The sequence below is a fragment of the Polistes dominula genome, unplaced genomic scaffold, assembly GCF_049000335.1.
Source record: "Polistes dominula isolate Pdom_NZ unplaced genomic scaffold, Pdom_raw_medaka contig_28, whole genome shotgun sequence".
NCBI classification, from domain to species: domain Eukaryota; kingdom Metazoa; phylum Arthropoda; class Insecta; order Hymenoptera; family Vespidae; genus Polistes; species Polistes dominula.
In genome coordinates, this window is record NW_028300879.1 from 7115059 (window position 1) to 7125184 (window position 10126).

A 10126-nucleotide genomic window follows, 5' to 3' on the forward strand; every position below is an offset into this window, starting at 1 on the left:
TTAAAATCTATTTTTCATTTTCGTTTTTATAATTCACAATTTCTTCAATTAAAAAAAAATTTTTTTTTTTCTACATTTTTAAAATAAGTTATATTATTGTATTTTCATTGGAAATATAATAATAGCAAAAAATGTTTATTTGTTTGCGTCATGCGCGTGTCCAGTTTCTTCTATTTAAAAACATTTCCATTTTATTAAAAAATTAGTATAAATTTCCTAAATCGTAAACATTATAATTAAGGTAGTTCGAGCGCATATTTATAAAATGATATATTGTCTTGAAATTTTTATAATATATTCTTGAAATAACTGTTTTAAAGCTGGGACAAAAAAACAGTCAAGTTGCCAGGTAAATTAAAAAAAAAATGAAAATAAAAAATTGAACTTTAAACGTGAATTCTTATGGATGCAGCATACATAATACATGATAGCTTTCTTCTAAAATAACTGATTTTTACAAATGAAGGTGAAGTTATAAGATTTTTTAATCAAAATTTCATTGTTTTAAAATGATGACAGTTAGCCAGGCTAATTTATAAACAAAATGAGTAAAATCATTGAAAAGCCAGGTATTTACGCGTTGAGGAACGTCGTTTGCACATGCGTTGAAGATCTGACAACATCGCACTTAGAAATGTAAAAAAAATAGCGGTGAATTGAAAACAGTTAAAATTAAAATACAAACATATTAGTATGTTTGCAAGCGAAATGTAAATTTTTGAAATAAATAATATGTAAGGTTATTTTTCACGAGAAAAAATTACATGGCATTATTAGTATAAAAATGTACTAAAAATCAAGAAAAGTAAAATATTTTCATTAAAATAAATTAAGGAATAAAATAAAAACATACATTTAATTAAAATTTGGTTTATTATGCAACAAGCGATACTAATTTTTTTTATAAATATATAAAAAAAATAATAAGTGAAAACGAACTTACTAATAGCATAAATAAACACACACACACATTTATATATATATATATATATATATATATTTCACATTTTTTTCAACGCTCATACAAAAAAAACCGCATAATCTTTTTATGTAATTTTTATCTTTTTTATAGTAACTTAAAAAAATAATAATTTGGTATAGCTACTAGTATCACATGCTTGTTATAAAGCTTTTTTGGTTAATAACTATTCCTACTTCAAAATAATATAAAAAAATAAGTACTACGACTTTTTTTTATCAATTTGTTATATACATACTTGTTATATAGCCATTTGATATATTCATATTCATTATTATTACAATTTCATTATTTCTGAATAAGTCGGTATTTATTACAATCTCGTTGAAATAATATACAAATTGTGTTATGTACAATTTATTAATTTAACAATTGCAATAATTGTTAAATTGAGAAATATATAATACAATTAATGGAAAATAAATAAGTCGCAAACATTTCTCACTTATTCATTTCAAATTGTATGGTTAGTTCTTTCTCTATTCCAATGGCAATCGAACAGCTTTCTGCAGCTAAATTTTCAATAGCTGACTCAACTTTTTTTTCATACCTTTTCAATGATGTGTGGTTAACTGTTGGTATGTTTAGGGCAGAAATAAGGGTATTGACTTTTGTCTCGGCAATTTCAGCATCTATCATACCTAAAATATAAGTTTTCAATATTACTTTTGATGTAATTATTATCATGCTAAGTTTACAGGTTGAGAAGTTGATAAAGAACTAGATAAAGTATAGAAGTTTTTGGGTCACTCTGTAGTAGTAGTAGTACTTTACGAATAAAAAATTGATTTAATAAATTTTAAGAACGCTTACCCATTGCCAATTTCAAATTTGAGTCATATAATTTTAAAGATGTTGAACTTTTCTCTATGATTCTAATACTTTTACAATAATTGCATTGAACCATCAATTTGCTTGCTATTCCTTTCTGCTGTTCGCTTAGTAAGAATTTGAGAGACAACGGCAAGGAACATTGGATACATCACAACTCATCTGCTAATTTATCCATTTCAACAATTCTTCGTCCAGTAAATTTTTGATATAAGTGATGTTCAACCTTTAAAATCAATTATTAATTAATCTCTGCAATTTACAATATACAAATATGTATGTATATAGTTATAATTATAGTAAAGGAATATAATTTACATACCTCAATTTCATGGACTTCTTCATTTAAACAAGTTTCCTTTGGAATCTCAGCGACTTGCGAAACCTTTAACAAATATGAATAAATTAATATTCGTTGGTAAATGCATTCAAAGTTTGATATTATTTGATTACAATGGAGCCCTAACCTCATTTTCGGTAGACCGCAGTTTTCTTCCTTGCTTCCCTTTCGAATTAACAACAAATTGTTCTATTTTCTGCAGCATTTTCTTCTTTACAAACTGCCCTTTACGCTTTCCTCGTAATATCCGAGGTTTTGATGACATTTTGTATTAACAAAAACACTTGCACTAAAACGAATTGAACTATCTGCTCCGAAAGACAGACGCCGACGACGACCGCTGACCATATGACCGTTGACGCTATGACTATATTGCGATGTTGCCAGATTTCCGATACCAGGGTCGTAACATATACATTCACTTAAGAAAGGCGAATGTGGATTTTACTAATTGTTGTATTTTTAAGTTTATTTATGTATGCACTTTTTCATTTAAAAGTCAATATTATATATCTCTAAATAAAAATTAAACCATAAATTTAAATATTAATTGAATAAAAATTAAAGCCCCCTTGGGGCCCCTCGCTAGGTACGTTACCCAACGCTCAAACTACCTTAAATATGTATTAAAATTACTGAGTATGGTTCTCGTGGATCTAAAAGATCTTTATAAAGATCATTCAGCGAAAATTACCACGAATGTCGAGAACATTACTCAATATTTGCCTATTGAAACTAAACAAGAATTAGAATTTTAGGAGAAAATTTTGATCACCAAAAAAATCAGAAAATGAGTTCGTAAGTAGTAACTAGTAAATACTACTACTGATATTGATAATAATAATAACAATAGTAATAACAATATCAATAACAATTGAAATAATTATAAATATAATGATAATTAAAATTTAATTTAATAATAAACAAACCGTTAAAATTTGTATCCTCACTGTACATCTGTGTAAGCAGTAAATTTTAGCAGAGATATTTTAGTATATATAGTTTAGTATATACTTAAAAGTCTCCTGCTGGTGCTGCACCAGTCGGATGAGATTAAAGAATGCTAAGATGCTAAGATTTATTTAAAAAAAAAATTTATAATTTTTATTTATAATTTAAAACAAAAATTGTTCTATTTTGTTGATAAAATACAAATTTTAATATAAATTGTAATAACATATACTAAATAACCATGTTTTTTGTGCGCCTTTAATTTTAAAATTATCCAGTACATTATATTTTCTAAATTGAAAAAAGTGAAACAAAAGTAAAAATTAAAGAATTGTGAGTTAGAAATATTTCCGCTAGAAATAACTATACCTTTGTTATAAAAAAAAGTATAAATATTTTCAGGGAAAAATTTCAAAATTTCAATTCTTCGTAATATGTAGTCGCATAGAAACACACGCATATAAAACCAGGAGCGATAACTACGAAGCAAAGCATAAAGAGGAAAACGAGAATAGGAAAAATTATATAGCTACATTCTGTCTCATTCTCTCGCAGACTCAATCCTAAATGTTTGTCTCTTTTTCTCTACTTACTCCACTTTGTGGAGTGTTATCGAAAATAAGAAAGAAATAAGAAGATGATGAATATATATAATATAATGATAAATAATTAACAAGGATATATATCAAAGTAAATAATAATAGGTACAGAAAAATAAAATATAACTAATAACTGATAGAATTTAAATATACAAAGAATTACAGACAGAGATTATGAAATAGACGCAGATTTACTTATAGACGGAGCCTAACAACTTATCCGACAGAGGAGAAGAGCCAGTGATCCCAGAGACTTTGGCTCGTCTGATCGTACACAGGGCCGTAAAATTATCGTACACACAGAAAAATTATCGTACGCACAGAAAAAATTTGGAATTCTAGATTTGGCACATTGAATTTTTCGGATTTTCCATTTTTTTTTTTAGTCTTCAAGTTCAAACAAGCAGTCGTAGGTACGGCAGTGAGGGAGCAGAAAGCAGATGGTACAGTGATGATTCTTTTCGAGTCTATGTTTTTCGAGATTCGAAATCTCGAATCAGAATCCCTATATACCGATAAACTTACTTAAAAAAAAAATGGTCATCAAGTTCCATTTTTTCTGAAATTGTGGTGGACTCATCGAACTCCCAAATAAAAATAAAAACAACTTCGAGACATATCGATAAAATTATGTTCAGATCGAATTATCGTAAAATCAAAAATTATCGTACAGGCTGAATTTTAGATCGTACAAGGCTTCAAATTATGTGACGCGTACGATAATTATCGTACGAATGGGATCACTGAGAAGAGCTTAACTAACCTTAACTACGTATATTTTTATACTAAAAGTTAACCTACGCCCTTTTGGAGAGAGGCAGGGAACATATTAATCTTATTGGCTTCAAGTCCCAACTAAAGGTGGATAGAGGTGGGGGCTAAAATCGGAAAAACTCGGACTCCACCGTTTTCAATTGTTATCGCCAACGATTTTCCCCCTAGCAACCATCAACGGTTATCTCCTTAGCAACCGCCAACGGTTTTCCAATTGTTATAAGAAAGAGAACACAAAGGACAGAAAATCGCTTACAAAGAAAAAGAAATTGTAACCTAATACGACTTATCGCCTACAATACCTGAGTTTCACAAAAATGATATTATATATTTACTTAATTTTACAACGCATTATATTTCCCTTATATCGCATTATATTGTGATGTCTATCTATGACTATCGCATTCAGCATTCCATTTTTATTGCTTGAATTTGAAAAAGTGTACTTTTTATCAACTTCATTTATTCATAATATTCAACCCAGAGACCATACCGGTGCCATTTGCTTTATATGGTAATAATATTATATTAAATAAATCCAACAATTATCTTACTCTTGAAACTGTGCATTCGTCTCATTCTCTCGATACTTAATTTTTTGAAAGTTTCACTTCTAACACGTGTGATCTGCACAAATGATTTTTTCTTTTTAAATAGTTTAAATATGATATATTTATATAATTTGGTGTATTATGGTATATTATTTACTATAGTTTGGGAAAAAGCTCATAAAAACAAAACTATAAAAGATATTAACAAAGTTCAAAATGCAACAGTATTTTACGAAATAAAGAGAGAATAAAGTACTGGTAATGATATTTTAATATTTGGTAAAAATCATACTATAATAAAATCCATATAAAACATGATGAAAAAAAATAGAAAAATGTTGCTCTTCTGAAAACAATATTTATACATAGGAATAATTATAATTTGATCACAGTCTTATTTAAATCACCTAGTATGAATTATAAGTATTTCCAATTATTTATGATAATTGGAATGACTTATCAACAGTCCTTAGCAAAGTAATACGAAAAACGAAATATTTCTTCAGCGATCTTCAATATATTAACAAAATTATTTCTTACAACGCTGTATATTTAGCTTTTTGTTATTCGTCGTATTACTTATGGTTAGCGGAATCTTTTGTCGTAAAAAACACATGCTCTTTGTAGTTTCTAAGAAAATACCATCCATGCGCTCGTACTTTCATTTCATATCATATCATATACATATTCATATACATATCATATAAATATATATATATATATACATATATGATACGCGTTATTCCCCTTAATCATCTTTCGTCATTTTTTTGAAGCGTTATTCTTCTGAAATTTTTCTTTCTTTCGAATTTCCACTTCGCATCTTCTCGAATAACAATTGATCGTATGATCGTTCTGCTTTTGCTCACGTACGCCATAAGCACGCAGCGTCGTACACGCTGCTGCCATGCATACAACAAATCATTCTCTCTTGTACTCATACTCACAATATCAGATCTCGACAAAAGAAAGAATATTTTCCTTGGTTTACTTTTAAGGATATCGGCTGGAGATATTTCAAAACATCTTGTATGCACACTTTTAATAGTAATCGCTCTCCGTTATACGTCTAAAGTTTCTTCCTATCCATACGAAACAGAAAAAACTGCTTTTTCTTTTCATTCTCGAATATCTTTTATCCTTCCAAAAATGAACATAAAATTGTTCTAAATTTTTTTATAAAAATAGAAAAGAATATCAGAAAAGACGCAAGAATTATTTAAAAGTTAAACTAAAATTTAAAGTGTTTCTTCGTCTCGTCGAAGAAAGACTCGTAGCATTGCGCTTTCTAAATTTCTAAACTTCTAAATATTTTTCAAAGCATTTTGTTTAATAAAAATTAAAATTGAAAAGATACTTAAAAAAAAAAAATAAAAAATAAAAAATTTTGTATTTATTATTATTTTTTTCTAATTTCAAGTTAATTTATATTACCAGTCAAAAATATTAGTTCAAATGAAGGCCTTATTCTACTTTGAACGCCTAAAAAAAACGTTATTTTTATGAATTTTTTTTTAAAACATTATTATTTTTATTGATGTAAAACTTGTTTGTGTTGTTAAACACACTCATTAAGGATGAAATCAATTTTTTTTTTTTATTGGTTCAAGCACTTTTAAGGTACAAAAATTGCACTCAAACAGGAGTCTTTAAAAAGTACGTGAGTGTGCGCTGTTGAAAAAATCTGAAGATCGGTCCATCTGAAACCAAAAAATACTTTAGTTTTATGTTTGTTATACTAGTGGTTATATTCCGTACCTAAATTATTAATTTTTATGCAAAAATAACAAAATGGCGGACGAAAAAAAAGAAAAAAAAAACATGTTTTTTTTCGATTTTTTGCCCAAAAAATATAGTAAAAATTAGAATTTGGCAATAATCAAGGTACGGGATATAATGATAGGTTTAGAGAATATGTGGTTAAAATTTTATAAGGATCGGAATAGTAGTTTCTGAGATTTTTTCAACAAGCAGTTCAAAAACGTTGTTTCGAGAAAAACGCGTTCAAAGTTTTTGTTCGTAAAAAAACGTAAACAAATGTGACTTACACTTAATCAGCAATGCCTAGGCCATACATTATTCCTTTCACATCGTCTAATAACTCCATTTCTTGTGACTTAGCTTTTTTACGTTGAATTACGTCATCTCCTTAGAAACCTCCAACGACTGTTGTTCAGCTAAGTGGACACGGTGGATATATCGCTTACGCTGGCAAAACAATTCGCGTTCTCGCCAATTTTCATCCCCATGACATTCATTATTTTTAATACAGGTTGATATCCTTCATTAAATATGCAAGCTGTCTGCAATGTATGTTGCAATTTCGACTATTACTTTTCCATTGAAACAATGTTTTGGCGCAATACTCCAGACGCAGCAGTTGTAACTTTCGTTGTTGTTCTGAGTATTGCCGCCGAGACATCTTTGCAGCAAATCTTCTCTTGTCAAGTCCTCGTAGATGGGTTTTAAAACCTCTTGAACGTCTTTAGAAAAAGTAGGCGGATGTTTAAAATTATTTAAAGTTTTGGTAGCTTCAGTCTTGAAGTATTTGCTTGCACCAGCTGTCCGTTCCGATCGGACAATACATATGTTGTGGTCGAGCATCGGTTGAACTCTTTCTTTCTTTTTTCACATATTTATATCATAAATGTGTTTACATAGGAATCCGAAACCACTGAAAGGGCACTACACTGCACAACAGTTTTCGTCGCGCCTCGTTTTACTAAGATCGATAGCGTATTCATACAGGAAATAAAATAAATAAAGAACTCAATAATAATCTTATCGTCTACGATAGCGTATTTAAATAGGAAATAAAATAAAGAAATAACTACATATTAATTTTATCGCCTACAACTACCCCACCATATACGTGCTCCGGTACACACAGCGGCTAGGAGAAAGTAGCGCGCTCAGATAGTAGCGTTTAATAGGTACAGTTTAAATGCTCCGATCGTTCTAGTATTTTGACTATATATTCTTAAATATATTTACTTTCGAAAAATGCAAAAAAAAAAAAATTCGAAATTTTGAAAGTGTCAAAATAGAATAAGGCCTTAATTGAGTATTTCTAATATTTAATTTTGTGTTACATTGTTTTGAAATTGAAATTAATTATTTTGTGTTGTCTTCTCAATGGTGTGGGGGGCAGGGGTGAAGTTAAGTTATCCTCTATATGAAAAATGCCGTTTATACGTCTTTTCGTTTACGGAAAGATTGAAGTTCCCTTAAAGAGCCAAAAGCTTGTCTCGGAAGAGGGAGATGTAACATTTTAGAAATTTATGATTTCTCTTTTTTTTTTGCTTTTCTATTTAACACGTTAAGCGCCATGTCCGCCATCGGTGGCGGACACTAGACTCTTTCCGTTTAGGCCGCGTCAGCCACTCCTGCCTGACAGCGTATAACATGATACTAAGATGATTTCTAAGCGGCGCGCGTGGCCTGAGAGGGGACTTCCTTGAAAATGAGCACGGTGCTCAACGTGGTAATTAGACTAAGCTACAGCAACGCGGCACACACCGTTGTCGACAGGGCACAGCTAATTAATATATAATGTTATTTATTTTTTTATATCTAAAGGATTAGGTTAATACTATTAGATAATTAAGAAATTAGTTGATAGAATCGATCATCAATCAATTTAAAAACTATAATAAAAAGAATCAAATGATTTAAAAAATTATTACAATTAAAGAGATCAATTTACAAAACGTATGATATAATTATCTAGATTACACTTTTTTTAAATTTAGATTACATTTATTAGTGTAATCCAGTGATTCTTAAACTTTTTTTTTGCCTTATGGCCCATTGAAAATTTAATTTCTTAAGGCAGAGTTCTACTTTGTAATTTTTTTTTTTCCAATTTTTTTTTTTCGATTATTCGTAAGTAAATATATTTAAGAATACTCTCTGAAAATTTCAAAACGATCAGAGCATCCTAACTCTACTTTTTCGTCCCTCGATTATACCCGTGCGCGAGTAAAAAAAGTATTTAAAAAAACTTTAAATGCGTTTTTCTCGGAATCACATTTTTAAACCGCGTGTTGTAAAAATCTCCAAAACTAGCTATTCGATTCGTCTGAAATTTTTACCACATAATCCTATACACATATATCAACCGGTGGTAGCAGATTTATAAAAAAAAATTTTCATTTTAACTATTTTTTTTTTGGCAAGAAATGAGAAAAAAAAAAAGAGATTTTTTTTGATAATTTTTTTTCAACTGAACGCCACTTTGTTATTTTTGCTTGTAAATGAAAAAATCTGCTACCACCGGTTGCTGTAGTCTTTGTAAACATAAAACTATTCGAGTTTTTCATTTTAGATAATCCGATGTCAAGATTTTTACAACACCGCAAAGGCTAGACTATTTTTAGGCGTTCAGTTCAAAGGCCTTTCCCATGTATATAGAGCGTATAAAATAAATAAAAAAATTTTTTTAATGTACTTTAAGAGTATATTTATTAAGCACACAAACCCTACATCAATATCTTTCTTAGTTTTCTAATAAAAAATTGACAAAAATACCTATTTTTTCGAGCGACTAAAGTAGAATCATCCTGCCTTAAATGAAATTAAAAATTGAACATATATATTGAAAAATGAGCCCTAATACATACGTAATACACTCGTCGTTAACCTGCACCGAATCAAAAAGACAATCACTGGTTCCCTTTGCGTTATCTTTACATACTTATCACCCTCACCATTATTTTTCGCTACTTCCTTCATTCTTTCTCAAAGCCTCCAGATCATTCCCAACAAGCTAAAGACTGGATCTTTCCGATACTTTCGGATCGGTGGTAAGTTCGGGAAACTTTGGCGCATTCATAATACACAAAGCAATATTACTAAAGGAGGTAGTACATCTTTCAAATAAAATAATACACGCTCGCTCTTTTCTTAGCCGGAATACTTACACGCACACATACATCCAATCGCCGCACACAATAAGGACATTTCCCAGATGTTATCGATACTTTTAGAAATATTTCTACACACGCACACACGTACTCTTTATCTTTTCTCTCACTCTCACATATGTTCAAATGTTCCACGTGAACATATTTACATAGGTTCAAATGTTCCGCCGCGAACT

The 10126-nt window shown here is 29.5% G+C and overlaps 1 long non-coding RNA gene across 2 annotated transcripts; it reads right to left on the reverse strand.

Moving 5' to 3' along the window:
• Window positions 1–1320: 1320 nt before the first annotated feature.
• Window positions 1321–2510, reverse strand: LOC149033676 (uncharacterized). 2 transcript variants are annotated; one of them, XR_016176402.1, is made up of 4 exons: window positions 2278–2510; window positions 2133–2195; window positions 1793–2036; window positions 1321–1620 (listed from the first exon to the last, which is right to left on the reverse strand). It is a non-coding gene; the product is annotated as an uncharacterized LOC149033676 (long non-coding RNA). The 2 variants fall into 2 exon arrangements; XR_016176403.1 differs by having other exon boundaries at window positions 2278–2506.
• Between the last annotated feature and the right edge of the window lie 7616 nt (window positions 2511–10126).